Source organism: Lampetra planeri, chromosome 7 (genome assembly GCF_965212315.1).
Source record: "Lampetra planeri chromosome 7, kcLamPlan1.2.h2, whole genome shotgun sequence".
Classification (NCBI taxonomy): domain Eukaryota; kingdom Metazoa; phylum Chordata; class Hyperoartia; order Petromyzontiformes; family Petromyzontidae; genus Lampetra; species Lampetra planeri.
Window position 1 is genome coordinate 18293357 of NC_136113.1, and position 17960 is coordinate 18311316.

The following is a 17960-nucleotide window of genomic DNA, read 5'->3' on the forward strand; positions in this document are numbered from 1 at the left end:
TCCTCCTCTCTCTCTCCCTCCTCCCACTCCCCTCCTCCCTCCACTCCCCCCTCCTCCACCCTCACCCCCTCCTCCAATCCCTCCTCCTCCACTCCCTCCTCCTACATCTCCCCCCTCCTCCTCCACCTCCTCTCCACTCCCTTCCCTCCCTCCTCCACTCCCTCTTCCACTCCCTCCTCCACTCCCTCCTCATCCACTCCCTCCTCCTCCACTCCCCCTCCTCCACTCCCTCCTCCTCCACTCCCCCCTCCTCCACTCCCCTCCTCCTCCACTCCCCCCTCCTCCACTCCCCCCCTCCTCCACTCCCTCCTCCACTCCCCCCTCCTCCACCCCCTCCTTTTCCACTCCCCCTCCCCTACTCCCTCCTCCTCTACTCCCTCCACTCCCTCCTCCTCCACTCCCTCCACTCCCTCCTCCTCCACTCCCTCCCCCTCCCCTCCCCCTCCACTCCCCCCGCCTCCACTCCCTCCTCCACTCCCTCCTCCACTCCCTCCCTCCCTCCTCCACTCCCTCCCCCCTCCACTCCCTCCCCCTCCACTCCCCTCCTCCACTCCCTCCTACCACTCCCTCCCTCCTCCATTCCCTCCCCCTCCCCTCCCTCCCCCTCCACTCCCTCCCCCTCCACTCCCTCTTCCACTCCCTCCTCCACTCCCCTCCCTCCTCCATTCCCTCCCCCTCCACTCCCTCCTCCTCCACTCCTTCCTCCACTCCCTCTCCCTCCCTCCCCATTCCCTCCCCCTCCACTCCCTCCTCCCTCCACCTCCCTCTCCCTCCACTCCCTCCCTCCTCCACTCCCTCCCCCTCCACTCCCTCCCCCTCCACTCCCTCCTCCACTCCCTCCTCCACTCCCTCCCTCCTCCATTCCCTCCCCCTCCACTCCCTCCCTCCTCCATTCCCTCCCCCTCCACTCCCTCTCCTCCACTCCCTTCCTCCTCCATTCCCTCCCCCTCCACTCCCTCCTCCTCCATTCCCTCCTCCTCCACTCCCTCCCTCCTCCATTCCCCTCCCCCTCCATTCCCTCCCTCCTCCATTCCCCTCCTCCTCCCACTCCCTCCCTCCCTCCATTCCCTCCCCCTCCACTCCCTCCCCCTCCACTCCCTCCCTCCTCCATCCTCCCTCCCCCCTCCACTCCCTCCTCCTCCATTCCCTCCCCCTCCACTCCCTCCCCCTCCATTCCCTCCCCCTCCACTCCCTCCTCCTCCACTCCCTCCTCCTCCACTCCCTCCTCCTCCACTCCCCCCCTCCTCCACTCCCTCCTCCTCCACTCCCCCCTCCTCCACTCCCTCCTCCTCCACTCCCTCCTCCTCCACTCCCCCCTCCTCCACTCCCCCCTCCTCCTCCACTCCCTCCTCCACTCCCTCCTCCTCCACTCCCCCCTCCTCCACTCCCTCCTCCTCCACTCCCTCCTCCTCCACTCCCTCCTCCTCCACTCCCTCCTCCTCCACTCCCTCCTCCTCCACTCCCCCCTCCTCCACTCCCTCCTCCTCCACTCCCCCCTCCTCCACTCCTTCCTCCTCCACTCCCTCCTCCACTCCCCCCTCCTCCTCCACTCCCTCCTCCTCCACTCCCTCCTCCACTCCCTCCTCCTCCACTCCCTCCTCCACTCCCTCCTCCTCCACTCTCCCCTCCTCCACCCCCTCCTCCTCCACTCCCTCCTCCACTCCCTCCTCATCCACTCCCCCCTCCTCCTCCACTCCCTCCTCCACCCCCTCCTCCTCCACTCCCCTCCTCCACTCCCCCCTCCTCCTCCACTCCCTCCTCCACTCCCCCCTCCTCCACTCCCTCCTCCTCCACTCCCCCCTCCTCCACTCCCTCCTCCTCCACTCCCCACTCCTCCACTCCCTCCTCCTCCACTCCCCCCTCCTCCACTCCCTCCTCCACTCCCCCCTCCTCCACCCCCTCCTTTTCCACTCCCCCCTCCCCTACTCCCTCCTCCTCTACTCCCTCCACTCCCTCCTCCTCCACTCCCTCCACTCCCTCCTCCTCCACTCCCTCCCCCTCCCCTCCCCCTCCACTCCCGCCTCCACTCCCTCCTCCACTCCCTCCTCTCACTCCCTCCCTCCTCCATTCCCTCCCCCTCCACTCCCTCCCCCTCCACTCCCTCCCCCTCCACTCCCTCCTCCACTCCCTCCTCCACTCCCTCCCTCCTCCATTCCCCTCCCCCTCCACTCCCTCCCCCTCCAACTCCCTCCCCCTCCACTCCCTCCTCCTCCACTCCCTCCCCCTCCACTCCCTCCCCCTCCACTCCCTCCTCCACTCCCTCCCCCTCCACTCCTCCTCCCCCTCCACTCCCTCCTCCACTCCCTCCTCCACTCCCTCCCTCCTCCATTCCCTCCTCCACTCCCTCCTCCTCCACTCCCTCCTCCACTCCCTCCCTCCTCCATTCCCTCCTCCTCCATTCCCTCCCCCTCCACTCCCTCCCTCCTCCATTCCCTCCCCCTCCACTCCCTCCCCCTCCACTCCCTCCCCCTCCACTCCCTCCTCCTCCACTCCCTCCCTCCTCCACTCCCTCCCCCTCCACTCCCTCCCCCTCCACTCCCTCCCCCTCCACTCCCTCCTCCACTCCCTCCTCCACTCCCTCCCTCCATTCCCTCCTCCTCCACTCCCTCCTCCTCCACTCCCTCCCTCCTCCATTCCCTCCTCCTCCACTCCCTCCTCCTCCATTCCCTCCTCCTCCACTCCCTCTCTCCTCCATTCCCTCCCTCTCCATTCCCTCCCCCTCCACTCCCTCCCCCTCCACTCCCTCCCCCTCCACTCCCTCCACCTCCACTCCCTCCTCCTCCACTCCCTCCCTCCTCCATTCCCTCCCCCTCCACTCCCTCCCTCCTCCATTCCCTCCCCCTCCACTCCCTCCCCCTCCATTCCCTCCCCCTCCATTCCCTCCCCCTCCACTCCCTCCTCCTCCACTCCCCGCTCCTCCACTCCCTCCTCCTCCACTCCCTCCTCCTCCACTCCCCCCCTCCTCCACTCCCCCCTACTCCCCCCTCCTCCTCCACTCCCTCCTCCACTCCCTCCTCCTCCACTCCCCCCTCCTCCACTCCCTCCCCCTCCACTCCCTCCCCCTCCACTCCCTCCTCCACTCCCTCCCCCTCCACTCCCTCCTCCACTCCCTCCTCCTCCACTCCCTCCCCCTCCACTCCCTCCCTCCTCCACTCCCTCCTCCACTCCCTCCCTCCCCCTCCACTCCCTCCTCCACTCCCTCCTCCACTCCCTCCCCCTCCACTCCCTCCCCCTCCACTCCCTCCCCCTCAACTCCCTCCCCCTCCACTCCCTCCTCCACTCCCTCCTCCACTCCCTCCCTCCTCCATTCCCTCCCTCCTCCACTCCCTCCTCCTCCACTCCCTCCTCCACTCCCTCCCTCCTCCATTCCCTCCCTCCTCCACTCCCTCTCTCCTCCATTCCCTCCCCCTCCACTCCCTCCCCCTCCATTCCCTCCCACTCCCTCCCTCCTCCACTCCCTCCTCCACTCCCTCCCTCCTCCATTCCCTCCTCCTCCACTCCCTCCCTCCTCCATTCCCTCCCCCTCCACTCCCTCCCCCTCCACTCCCTCCTCCACTCCCTCCTCCACTCCCTCCTCCACTCCCTCCCTCCTCCATTCCCTCCTCCTCCATTCCCTCCTCCTCCACTCCCTCCCCCTCCACTCCCTCCCCCTCCACTCCCTCCCCCTCCACTCCCTCCTCCTCCACTCCCTCCCTCCTCCATTCCCTCCCCCTCCACTCCCTCCCCCTCCACTCCCTCCCCCTCCACTCCCTCCCTCCTCCATTCCCTCCTCCTCCACTCCTTCCCCCTCCACTCCATCCCCCTCCACTCCCTCCCCCTCCACTCCCTCCTCCTCCATTCCCTTCTCCTCCATTCCCTCCCCCTCCACTCCCTCCCCCTCCATTCCCTCCCCCTCCACTCCCTCCCCCTCCACTCCCTTCCTCCTCCATTCCCTCCTCCTCCATTCCCTCCTCCTCCATTCCCTCCTCCTCCACTCCCTTCCTCCTCCATTCCCTCCTCCTCCATTCCCTCCTCCTCCACTCCCTTCCTCCTCCATTCCCTCCTCCTCCATTCCCTCCTCCTCCATTCCCTCCCCCTCCACTCCCTCCCCCTCCATTCCCTCCCCCTCCACTCCCTCCCCCTCCACTCCCTCCCTCCTCCATTCCCTCCTCCTCCACTCCTTCCCCCTCCACTCCATCCCCCTCCACTCCCTCCCCCTCCACTCCCTCCTCCTCCATTCCCTCCTCCTCCATTCCCTCCACTCCCTCCCCCTCCATTCCCTCCTCCTCCACTCCCTCCCCCTCCACTCCCTTCCTCCTCCATTCCCTCCTCCTCCATTCCCTCCTCCTCCACTCCCTTCCTCCTCCATTCCCTCCTCCTCCATTCCTTCCTCCTCCATTCCCTCCTCCTCCACTCCCTTCCTCCTCCATTCCCTCCTCCTCCATTCCCTCCTCCTCCACTCCCTTCCTCCTCCATTCCCTCCTCCTCCATTCCCTCCTCCTCCATTCCCTCCTCCTCCACTCCCTCCCCCTCCACTCCCTTCCTCCTCCATTCCCTCCTCCTCCATTCCCTCCTCCTCCACTCCCTTCCTCCTCCATTCCCTCCTCCTCCATTCCTTCCTCCTCCATTCCCTCCTCCTCCACTCCCTTCCTCCTCCATTCCCTCCTCCTCCATTCCCTCCTCCTCCACTCCCTTCCTCCTCCACTCCCTCCCCCTCCACTCCCTCCCCCTCCATTCCCTCCTCCTCCACTCCCTCCTCCTCCACTCCCTCCTCCTCCACTCCCTCCCCCTCCACTCCCTCCCCCTCCACTCCCTCCCCCTCCATTCCCTCCCCCTCCATTCCCTCCTCCTCCACTCCCTCCTCCTCCACTCCCTCCCCCTGCACTCCCTCCTCCTCCACTCCCTCCTCCACAACCTCCATCGGCTCCCGCCGGGCCCCCGCCGACCGGGTGATCGCTCCCCCCCCCGTCTTGGCGCTCCCCCTGAGGGGCGTGGCTGCAGCGCTGGCTCACCGCCGCACGGGGTGACTCCGCACTCGCCCGCGTACTCCACCACGAACACGAAGTCGCGGGCTGCGTGACTCCCACACTCAGATGACCGACACCACACCGACGCTGCAGCGCTGCGCCCACTCTCTCGCGCACATCGCCTCCTCCCCGCGCAGTCGCACACCACACACATCGCAGACACCACGCCGACGTTCTACCCACACACACAGAAATCACACTGCACCGACACTCTGTACTCAAGTTTATTAACAACTACACTGCCTGGGGTGAATATTTTGCGAGAAGAGCTTGGTCTAAGTCTGCCTAAGAACCCAGTCACTCAGACGTCCTGCCACGTCCCTCGAAGCTGCACTCACGCTGTGAGAGTCGGAGGGAGAAGGACGAGAGAAAACTTCACGTGTCGCTGCTTCGTAGCGGCACTCGCTGGCATCACACGGACGCTGCGAGCGGCTCGAGGAGGCAGGACGGCGGGGGGGGGGGGTCTTGACGGCCCGGAGGTTGAAGACCAGAGCCCACAATTGTCCCGGGTTACTCTTTTCATTCCCTTAACCTCAAAGGCCCGGGGTGCCATTGTACCGCGCGGCCAATCGTGCGCCTACCTGCGGTTACCACCCCCCCCCCCCCCCGTTACCCCCCCCCCCCGTTACCCCCCCCCCCGTTACCCCCCCCCCCCCGTTACCCCCCCCCCCCCCGTTGCCGCGTCCTCCCTCGAGTGCTGCGCGATGGCGGCGGCGGCCACCCATCGTCCCTTGTTGCCCATTGCCTGGAGGGGCTCTTGCGCTTTCGATTGCCTAATATTCCGCCCCCCATCCTCCCCCCAATGTCGCGAGTAACTCATTGCGGTTGGCCCAGGGAACCTTTTCTTTCTGCGCCCATACAATTTCAAACCAATTTCATGGCATCGCAATGTAACAGTCGGCCAATCTCCAGGCACCGGGAAACCGTGGGACTTCCCCTCTAGGGGCCCTTCGGATTAAAACCCGACGTGCCAGGCACTCCCCCGCCAGGACACGACTACGTGGGTGCGAGTGCTGCGTGTGTGCTGCCTGTGCTCAGGGTGGGGGTAGAGGACAGGCGCGGCGCTTGCGGAGTTACTCCGCGGCGTTGCTCTCCGTGTTTCTCAAGACGTGAACATTGCTCACTGGTCATTGCACAAGCACAGAACTTTTTTACACATTTTAACAGCAACAAACATTTTTTTACAAGCAACCATTCCAGCCAGTGTCGCGCTTTGTATAAACACTGAGAGGAGCGCGGAATTTGGCCAACAAAGCGGTTCCAAGCCATACGGCGTCGCTCAGTTTAACGGAGCGAACAGCGAACGAGAAGACGTCGCCTTCTACCGTTGTTGATGTTCTCCACACACCGCTAGCGATGATTACGCAGTGTTCTGTATTGAGATGTTATTTGAAAAAAAAGTGTATTCACGGCTACATCTCGGTATGCGAACGGAGTTGCTCTCGCTGCCACTGGACAGCAGCTGAGGGTGCAGCTGCATCCCGTGCTGAGCAGAGCTGGGGGCACGGAATTCCGCCTGTCCGTAGCAGAACGCGTGGGCTGCGTGTGCGTGGTTGTGCACATGTATGGGGAGCGGTAGTGTCGCGGTTAGCGCGCTGCGCTACGAACTCAGCGACCCGAGTTCGATTTCCGTTCACGTCCAACACCATTGACGACTATTTGAACCGATCCTGGGCCTCCCCTCGGTCCACTCAGCCTCAAATGAGTACCTGGTGCGATGCGTAAACATCGCCAATAGGGAGACGGGCGGCCGAACGGGGCTCTGGCCACCCAGCCCTGGCGTGTGCCGTCTCGGCCTTCATCGGTGCTCGCAAACAGCGCTCGCTCTGACACAGTGTGTGGATGTGTGTGGGCAGTTGGAGGCAGTCGCCCTCCAACAACAACAGCGGAGGGTAGAGGAGCGACGCTCACAACGAGCGGAGCGCCGAACGGCTAAAATGAAGTTGGCACAGTAGGGGGCACAGGTGGTGCACATTCCCGTCATCTCAGTCAACCCCAGGGCACCTGGGTCTGTGCCTTGACTGCCTGCCAGCGAGCCGTCGACACTTCACGGGACCTCAGAGTGCACCTGGCCTGGCACAAGCCCCGTGGTGACGTCCTGCCACTTGCTTACACACGCACCAGGCACACTGCAAAACTTGAAAAATAAACGAATTTAAATAATTTTAATGAGCAGCTAAATAATGTGGATATACTCATCCCAGCCATATGAATGTGGGATTTTCAAAGGCTGTGAATAGAAGATGAGCATCGCCACAATGCTCATTGGAGCAGTAAAACACTTAAACTTGTACATTTGAACTAAATAAACAACTTTAAACACTTTCAATAAGCAGCTTTAACACTTTCCGTAAACATGTTATACTTCCAATAAATTACTTTAAATTATTTCAGTTACCTTTGTACACTCGCAGTAAACAACTTTCAATACTTTCAATAAACAGTTTCAACCGACGTCCGGCGCGTATCAACAGAGCGTAGCTCTTGGGAGTGTGACTCCCCGCGATGAGCCCAGGACCAGCGCTCACAAGACCCAAACTGGGCGTGGGTTCTGGGTGATAGCGGTCCTCACTTTAACCCCACACCAGAATTACAAAGCAGGAAATTCGCATCCTTTCATATCCGTCCCTCCGCTTTAAAATATATATTTTGACACATCCCATCCGCCACACGGCCCTTCCGTTCTGGGAGCGCATAATTTCAGCAGCATTGGTTCAACAAAATCAAAACCCTGGACCGGTTTAGACATTCAGTGTCTCGTCAGAAGAGTCAATTCGAGTGGCTTCGCGGCATTGAGAAGACGAACAACTCCCACTTTACGTGTGGGCGTCGAGGTCGCTTGCTCGGGTATGGCAGTACAGCAAGTGGGTTAATTTCCATCAATGTGGATTAGGTGTTACCCCCTTGCACATGCAGGCTTTCTCCGGACACTCCACTTTACTCCCACATTTTTCACATGCTCATTCCTGGAGTTGGCCCCAAGGTCCCAACATAGGACCACAGAGCTTGGGCAATCATTGGCACCTGTTCTGGCTGCCCTTGAGCTGTTTTCTGTGGTTCCCTGCGCCTCTGGATCGCCATCTCTTTCTGTGAATGAACGGATGTGCGCGTTACAAATCATGTGTGCCTCGTGTACTTCTGTTGTGGATGCCCACGATCGATGTGCAATTCCTTCCGGTGGGCAATCGGAGGACTCCTCGTGTTCGCTAAGGCACTTGATACAAGCTGACATTGGTGGATTATGCCACTCAATATCCGGAGACAATCCCGCTTGTTTTGTTCGTATTCATCCAGATCTCGATAGTAAAATAAACAAAACAATGCATTATAGCCCAGGAAGTAGACCAACTCTCATAAGACATAGAGGGAGTTCAGGATGTCACAATTGAAAAGGTCGACATTGTCCTGTGATGTATGGAACGGGGGAAAGCTGCCCTACCAGATGCGTTAACTGTCGACATCATCAGAGACGCGGCACCAACTGCTGGAATAAAACCAGAGGACTTGTCCAGACAATGTTTGTGCAAAAATGATGCCGCAATCATTCCGTGTCTTTGTCTTGTGCAGTGGTTCACGAGGCTGCTGCTGCTCCTGGCTATGTTGCACGATATCGATTCCCAGCCACGGCTACCATCAGTGGCGTTTGGCATCTGAACCTGCCTTGGATATCTGCCTTTGGTCGACTCAGCTTTCAAGGTGAGTCCTTGGCACGGTGATTGCACATCAGCACTGTGGAAAGAAAGGTGCTGTCGGGCGTGCGTTGTACTCAGCCACGCCAATCCCTCATGTGCCGTTGAAAGGTGCTCGCTAACTATACTTACCCCTACGATCTGTAAGGCTAAACGGAATATTTGTGTCTTTGTGTGTCTGTATGTGTGTGTGTTCTTAAATGCGGAATGCTGATGTGTGCGTTTTCGCTGCATAATAAAGCCGAATGTCTTGTTGTGCACGCGTGCGTCTATGTGGATATGACACAGGTCCCGTAGAAATCCGCGGAAGCCCTGAAAACCCATCTAGGCACAGAGACGCAACCCCTCCGTTGCTGCCATCACCACTGTCTGGGGAAGTTCTGGAGACCATCGCACATCTCCATCGCTTCCTTCTTTCTGCCAGATCGAGCAATTGGTGCACTGGCCAATTGACAAGACATCTGTGTTTGCGTGGCAGAAATGTCCTTGTACCGAGACCTGGTACCAGTCGTATGTAGAACATTATTGATGTGTAGGTAACAGTATTAGTAGACATAGGCTGACTGAGAAACACGTCCTGGTGTGAGCTGTTGAAAAGTTGGCGATCCTAGGTGGGGACCATGAAAGGAAATCCATTTCTACGAATGCCAGACGGACCAAATTTATCTTCTGATCATCCTGAAGGATGCTGAGTGAGCAGCATAATTGACCCCATCTCGACAACAGCGTCGTTGTCCCCACTATGTAACCTGTCCATCACTCGATGTAAGAAGCCATCTATTGGGGCAATGGTCCTTCATCAGAGCAAAGGAACGAGCCACTTCCAAACTCCCAGTCGCCTAACATCCTTTCACTTTCACGGCACGGGATGGCTCAATGCTGTATCCACGCTGTCTACTCTCGAAGCTTGCAGGGCCATTCCCCTCAACGTAAACTCTGAAATCATTCGCAGAACCTTTGCCCGTCTAGTCCTGGGTCACAGGCGTCCGCGCAGGGCCACAGGGGGCGTCTGACCTCACGCGCTGGACAGTGCGAGGTGTTGATCGGTGCGGGGTACGGTGGCGTGGATGATCGACTGTGAATGAACACCCGGAGCTGTGAAACACCACCGTGACCACGGCCGCTTGACCACGCGGCCGGCAACGGGCAGCAGCACCCCACACGGCCCCTGAGTGACCACGTGGCAGGGCAGCGGTGGGTGAGCCCAACCAAGAAGCTTCCAGTCGCGAATGCTTTGCAGTTGTATTCAAAATTACGAGAATTATAAAATAACTACGGTTTAGAAATAAATAACGCCGTTCGTCGGACGGTCTTGACGCAGCTCCTGTCGTTTCACTCCACCGCAGTAGATTCTGTGTCTCCACGAGTGACCAACAAATCTCGACGGGAAGATGAGATCGTGACCACACACCGTAACAATGTAATCGTGTAGGAGTGAACCACTACACCCAGAGCAGCATCATCTTTGCTGTGCTGCCCACCTGCTAATCACCTCGCCATCTACTCAAGCACACGACACAGCGATCTCTACGTGATCCGCCAACCCTGTCCGGCTCGAGCCTGCTGCGGGTTACGCACTAAACGATAGAAAAAACAATTGCGCTCAGTGTCCGGTGCAAGGCCAAGGAATGTGGAACTTCCGCGTGTTTCTTCTCCTGGCCATGATTCACCAACAGCAGCTGCGCCGAGGACCACGGGCTGGCGATGGTTCGGGCGCTCTTTGTTTCAAGCCGCGCCGGGCGTTCTGGGACGACGTGGAACTGCTGACGAAACACTCCTTGAGCCTCACTCTCGACCTCCCCCCCCCACTCTTCTCCTCTCTCCGTTCTCCCTGATGAGCAAAACACCCCCACCCGCTCAATCGCCCGCCTCGAAAATATTTCTGCCTGGATAAATAAATAAGTATGCAACGATATAGTAGTGGACGTACTTCGTGGGTATGTCGACGACCAGGAGGCTCGTCTGAGTCGACCTCCGGGAGTCCCAGGACCAGCGATCTTCACGGACGTCGCCGTGAAGATCGGGAATCGAACTCGAGTCGCCGCTCTCCACAGCAAAGACAAAGATCCCCCGTATAGCATTAATAAACTGTTGGGGAAAGTGCCATTAGCGAGTACCTATGAAGTCCGGAACGGTACACGAGGGGGTGGGTGGTCAGCACCACGTCCGTCTGACCGCCTTTGTCCACCGGCGGTGTTATGTACATATCGCACTGGGTACTCATTTGAGGCTCAGTCGACCTAGGGAAAACCCAAGACCGGTTCAGATAATCATCAGTGGTGTTGGCCGTGAACGGGACTCGAACTCGGGCCTCCGGGCTCGTAGCGCAGCGCGCTAACCGCTGCACCACCGCTCCCCGCCACAGCACGCACACAAAGGTCCCCCGCATACGCAACACGAAGTGTGGGGAGCGGCAGAGCGACGAATCCGATGCAAACCGACCCTGGCCTCACCCTGGGTCAACTCGGCATCACAAAGTACCTCGTGTGTTGGACAGGCAACGTGGGTCCTGGCGGCCTCCATTTGTCACACAAAACACTAGCAGATATTCCCCGTGTCTTTCTAAGTCTCTGTGTCGATGTCTCTGTGTCTCTGTGCCTCTCTCTGTCTCTCACGTGTCTCTCTGTCCATTTCTGTGTCTCTCAGTCTCTCTGTCTATGTCTGTGTCTCTCTGTCTATTTCTATCTCTGTCTATTTCTGTGTCTCTCTGTCTATTTCTGTGTCTCTCTGTCTCTCTCTGTGTCTCTCTGTCTCTCTCTGTGTCTCGCTGTGTTTCTATCTCTGTGCTTCTCGTGCTGCGTGGGTTGCGCAGCTGCTGTGAGTTTGTAGCCCCGCGCTGTGTACATTGGCCGTGTGTGTGTGCACGTGTGTGTGTGCACGTGTGTGTGTGCACGTGTGTGTGTGTGCACGTGTGTGTGTGCACGTGTGTGTGTGCACGTGTATGCACGTGTGTGTGTGTGCACGTGTGTGTGTGTGCACGTGTGTGTGTGCACGTGTGTCTGTGCGTGTGTGTGCACGTGTGTGTGTGCACGTGTGTGTGCGGGTGTGTGTGTGCACGTGTGTGTGTGGACGTGCGTGTGTGCACGTGTGTGTGTGCACGTGTGTGTGTGCACGTGTGTGCGTGTGTGCAGCCACTGCAGCCTCTGTGTGGTGGGGAGCCGTGGCGCAGTGGTTCGCTGCACTGCATTGCGAACCCGGCAACTTTAATTCGATTCCCGCTCACGGTCAATAGCAGTGGCGGGATATGTGAACTGGTTATGGGCTCCCCTATGATTACTCGGCCTTAAATAAGTACCTGTTGCGGGTTATAAACATCAGCACTAGAAAGGCGGCCGGGCGCGGTGTTGGCCACCCACCCCCTCGTGCATCGTGTCGGGCCGTATCGGTGCTGCTCGCTAACGGTAGAGAAGGGGCCAATTGTAGAAGCCATCGCGTCGTAGCCTCGGGCAGATTCTTTGAATCTGCGAGCCTGACAAAGATCCCCCGGATAGCATTAACAAACTGGTCTTGTGTCGATTGAACATCCTATCCGGGTAAAAACAAACATATATCGTTTGTTTATTCTGTCTCGTACCCGACACGTAACATTTACAAATGTAAGGTGTTTAAATTGTATACCCATTGATTATTCGCGCACCGATTCAGCGAGTGTGCCTTGAACAGCAGAATCGATTTTAATCGGTGGAAGTTTACACGACGAGAAATTGTTAAAGATTGTTATGACTGTGCCGATGCAATTGAAACGCATGGCGGATGAAAATGATTATGTTGGAGCTTCCTCCGTCAAATAAAGTTTACGGTGAGTGACGCTCCCTAACGTTACATGTTACGTTACATGTGACGTTACATGTAACGTTGGGGAGCGTTACATGCATGCAACGTTACATGTATGTCGGTGAGCGCTATGACCCCCCCTCCACCCCCACAACTCGTATGCCCCCCCCCACCCCGTCCAGCCAACACCCCCGCACCTCCGCAAGCTCGCGGGAGTCGGAGCCGAATTCCTCTCGCTCTGAATGCAGCAGCAGCAGCAGCGGCAGCCACTGCCTCATCAGCAGAATCTCGGCCCCCATCCCACCCCACGGAGCCCCCTCCCCCCCCCAGCTGCCCTCTCCCCTCCGCCGCCAAGGAGCCCGCGCTGCGTGCACCCAGAACGCTTTTATCGCGATCGTAATTCGCCACAGACGCGGGGTTGGCAGGGAGCGCTACACAGGCTCACGCACTTCACACAGCAGCGTAAACACTGCACACAGCAGCGTGAACACTGCACACAGAGTGAACACTGCACACAGCGTGAACACTTCGCACAGAGTGAACACTTCACGCCGCCTGAGCTGGAGTAGACGGATTGGCGCTTGTGGCGAGCACCTATCAAGGCATTCGCGCGAGACGACGGCATCATGGCGCAGTGCATCGTACGTTGTACAATACAACAAAAGTGCGGAAGTGTTTATAATAGAGGTTGCTTTGTATTAGATCGCGTAAATGTGTCGTTAAACCCGCCACCACCTACACAGCAAACCAGTCAGTTGTCATGCCGCCGCCACGAAGCCGTTCAGCAGGCGCCCCATCTCCGACCTCGCCACCACCAAGCGACGGAGCCGACCCCGCGTCCCCCTCACCTCACCTCACATGAACACACCCGCACGCATCCCCCCCCCCCCCATAGAGCTCCTAGGGGAGGTCACCTGGCCGACCGGTTTTTATCCGAGAAGCCCTTACCGGGATTAAACTTTCACGGTTTCCGGCGACCAGGGAATTGGACGACCTCCCCCGACGCTACTTTGCACCGCGGCGCTGCGACCGGCCTTAAGATTGCAAGGTCGCAGCGAGGGGCCACTCGGCCACCGCGGGTGAAACGCATCCCACACACCCCACACACGCAAGTATCGACGGGGCAGGCAGAGGGAATAAGCATTGTGATGGAGGAGCATCATTAGAAAACACGCAGCGCATCTGAATTGCATAATCAGGCACCCCCGCACAGGGAGCGGAGGGACGGCATAATTACGCGCGGGCACGCAGGCACCATTGTTAGGGGAGTTAAAGGATAAGGCTGTTGGTATGAGTAATCGGGAGAGCGGGGTCACGCGGGGAGCCGTGCACAAATTCCCACGGCGCACCTTTGTGACGGACGCCGCCGCATAAACTGCGATAATGGGGGGGGCTGCGTGAGAAAGGGATTGATTGGAATTTGCGCCGCGCAGGTTGAGCATTAAGTAGCATATCAAAAGCGCCCGGAACCGCGGTGCGCGTGCCAGAGGGTCGCGAGCCCATTGTTCAGAGCCGCATTCCCTTTGAGGTAGGGAGGATAAATAGTGGGCGCAAAGGGGAAATCGGGCTCTCTCTTGACTCCAGCACCAGGCGACACCACGAGCTCCAGCCCAGCGACCCGGACGTCCGTGAGACGCACCGAGGTACGCTGCGAGCAGGGGATCAACGGACCGCCGTGAGCACCTAACAGTGAGTAAGGAGGTGAATTATAATCATAGCAGATAAATCGGGAATAGGCATAAAGGTATCAGCGTAGGCCAGCCTCGTCGACTCACTGATTTAACACCTAGTTCCAGGTAGCGGACAATAAATCATTAATAGCGAAGCGTGGTCTCGCGTGATCTTGTCGTGCAGCGTGAGCGTGTGGGGGCGCGGGTGCACACAGTGGCTCGCCACGTGAGTGAGCGCTGCGCGGAGCTGAGCGCGTGGGTGAGCGTGTGTACGCAGTGGTTCTGTAGCGCTGCGGCTCGCCTCGGGGGAGCGCTGCGCAGAGCGGTGCGAGAGTGGGTGTCGCGTGTGTTCACTCCGTGTGTGATGCAGGTGCACGATCATAACGCGAGTAGGCAGTGTGGAGTTGGAGCGCACGGAGCGGTGTGTGTGTGTGCGTACGTTCGCTCCGTGTGGGTCGCAGGTACGCGATTAGGAAAGGGAGGTATCGTGGTAGCGTAAAGGGGGACATAATACTACGCGGTATCTAACCATGCCTACTACGCGGACCCGCGGTGGAGGGGAATCCTCGGGCGACGGCTCCCACACCATGGGTGAGGAACCTAGCAGCGGTTCGCTTAGCAGCGGGGGGGCGATTGATGATGTTAGCCCGGCCGTTAGCATTATCGAGGGAGGGATCTCGGGGGCTAGCGACCCCCACACAGTAACCAAAACATGCCAATTCGATACTAGTTCAGCACAACGGTGTCTTGGAGAGTAAACCCACACGGTTTCCAAAACGCTTTTGGTTATGAAAGCCTTGGCATGTTGTCTTCACGTGACAAACATGACCAATTAGCCCACACACCTCTCTGACAGAGATATTGGTCGCGAAAGGCGACGTCCAGCTGAGGCGGAGTGGTGTTCCCCACTGCGAGGCGGGTGGTCATTCTGAGCGGCGTACTTGACGGATGTCTTAGCTGGCAGCGATTCGCGTCATTGGTTGCATAGAGATGATTGTAGATCACAGAGCTGCAGTGATGAGAATAATCACGGTAGGATTATGTTGAGTGAACTGCAATTCGGACGGTAAACTGGAGTTTAAGAGCACAACAAAACGATACTGATATCGCGATAACCATCATATCGTGACAGCGAATATCGTCTCGTATCGTGAAACATGACGTCGATTGCTATGGAACAATCCGCTCTCCTTCAACGAGCCACGAGGGGGCAAGTTGCGGAGCGACAAGAGGAGACGTCAGCGCAGAGCCAAACTCCGAGTTCGATTCCCACTCATGGCCACTATCAGTGGCGTCAATATCTCACCGCCGGAGAGACAAAGGCGGCCGGGCGTGTCGCTAACCGTATCACACAGCCATGTGTCGTGTTGGCCCTCACCATGGGTGCTCGTTACAGCACTTGCACCAACAATCTGTTTAGGATATAGGGGGGATTCTTATCTTTGGTTTTTGAGAGAGCTTCAGTATCAGAGGGCGCGTTTCAAAGAGTTTGCGTTGGGTTTCTAGAGCAGCAGGAGGGATCCGGAAGAGCTCTAATGAGGGAGAAGTCGGAGCGCATGGATGAGGTGAGAGATGAGTTGGTGGTGGTGGTGGTGGTTGCGGATTCCAGTCTTGACACAATGCGCCCTCCCCGTCTCTCCGCGATTGTGATGCTGTCTCTCTCTCTCTGCGCCTGCTCTGGCTTCCATCACGCCCTGCTAAACATTCACACACCGATTGTTGTTGCCTATCTCGTTGCAATCATCCCTCCGCGTCCTCGCCCGGGTTGATGCATTATGGATGGCAGCTCGCACTCACAGGTGTGTTGTGTACTTTCCAGGTGTGGGTTGTGTACCTCACAGATGAAATTAAATAAATAAAAACAGAAGCGAGACCCTTGCAGATGGACGGCTGATACACGAGTCTGGAACTTGGTTGATGAGCAAAATAATAAATGTAATCGCCGAGATCAGGGACGGATTCAAGTGCTGGGAGGCTACGCCTCAAGTGGCACCGAGGCCACGGTAGAATGGCGCTGTGGCTGACGGCGAGTCCAAGGTATGCCGAGGCACTTCCAAGCTTTAACGAGGGCCAGAGGTGTTGTGGCTGTTTGAGGCCGTGACAACGTTGAGGAACGTCGAGTAAACGGGAAGGAGGCGGATTGTCAATTGCCGATTTATATATTGTGACATACTAAGAGCTGCACTGTAACAACGCAGAGAGAAAGTACGGTGGTGGTGGTGGTGCAGACTGCAAGCGTGGTGCTTAAAGGACATTCAGACCGTAACGAGGGGAAGGCCTGACGCCAGGAAGCACTCTCGTACAAAAACAAATTGGAAGCTGTTTGTTGACTGTGAAAGTTACGATATCTCTCAAAACTTGGTTGGGATTTGACTCAGCCCATCATCTCACAATTTGTGGTAAAGTCGTCAGTGTTGTCATATGGATAGACTCGTCCCCCACTATTGGAATGAGGATATTCACCACTGGCTCATTTGAGCAGCAAATCACTGCCCATAGTGAACGTGCTCCGCCATCGAAGCCAACCGCGTGCAGAGGGCGAGCAGCGCGCTCTCCGCATCAAGGGCTCTCCGGAGAGCGCGAGCGAGGAGACCAGATGGAGGCATCGAGTGAGCAGATCCAGATGAGCCAAATGAACTTTATTCTTCATTTTGTATATTCAGTTAGCATATACATATTGTGTGTATATATTGCTGAAAAAACTAATGGCATGCATTCTTGTCACTGTGCCAAGTCCTCATCTCATCAGTCCGACTCCCATACAGCGCTGTCAAGACACATTTTCTGAGCACAGGTTCAAACGTGCAAGCCGTCAAAGTTGTGACAGATAGGAGTTGACGCGTTTCATGAATCGCGCAAGGTGACTAAGGCTTCGGGGAGAATAGACGAAGTGGGAGGAAGCTCCAATTGAAAGAGTGAGGGGGAAGAAGTAAACCATATTTCACCAGGCTGCTGGTGAGTGCGGATTTGTTCAGACATACTTGATAGTAGCCTTGGTGAGGAATTGAACTGGGGTTTATCCGGATCATCACGGTGTGCTATCACGGCGCAAATCGGTTCTCACTCCAATGTCTCGTTGCGCACCATTGCTCCAGTCTGCACGACTGACGTCAGTGCAATGTGCAAGGATGACCGGCCAGGTCAGGTGGCACAGGCAATAAAGTCAGCGGCTCGTAAAATAAAGTTTGAAAAGTTTAAATTGTGGCGGGGGGGGGGGGTTGACTCGGCTCATTATCACCCCGCGGTCGATACAACAGACGGCACTGAGTGGGGAGGAGGTCAACAGTGGTTCTCCTATGGGTAGACGCGTCACCGCCATAAGAATGTGGAATTTTCACCACGAGCTAAATTATGTAAGCAGTAGATGCGCATGGCATCAATGTTCGTTTGGGCTGGACACCCGGTCACTGTTCACTTGAGCTGGACATCCCTTTACATGTTCAAGGATGGTTGAGCGGAAGGATCCACGGTGGTTAAGTTGCTTGCAAGAATTGACTTGAAGAAAATACGAGGAGCAAAGTTGGGAAGGTTGAAATGGCTTTGGTTTACAAATTCTGAAATTGGCAAACACTACTCGGTTCAGATTAAATATTTATCAAAACCATCTTTTCTGAATTACATACTTTTTCTGAATTACAACTCCCGGCACCTTCGATTAGCACGGTTGTTTACGTACGGTGCGAAAGAAGTCCATCGTACATACATAGAACCGTGCTGATTGTGTTGTATGTTTCAGTCGTTGGGAACTGACCTGGATAGAGAACCGGAGCGGGCTTCTTCCCGCTCCGTGGCCACTTGCCCAGCAGGGGGCGCTCTCGCGC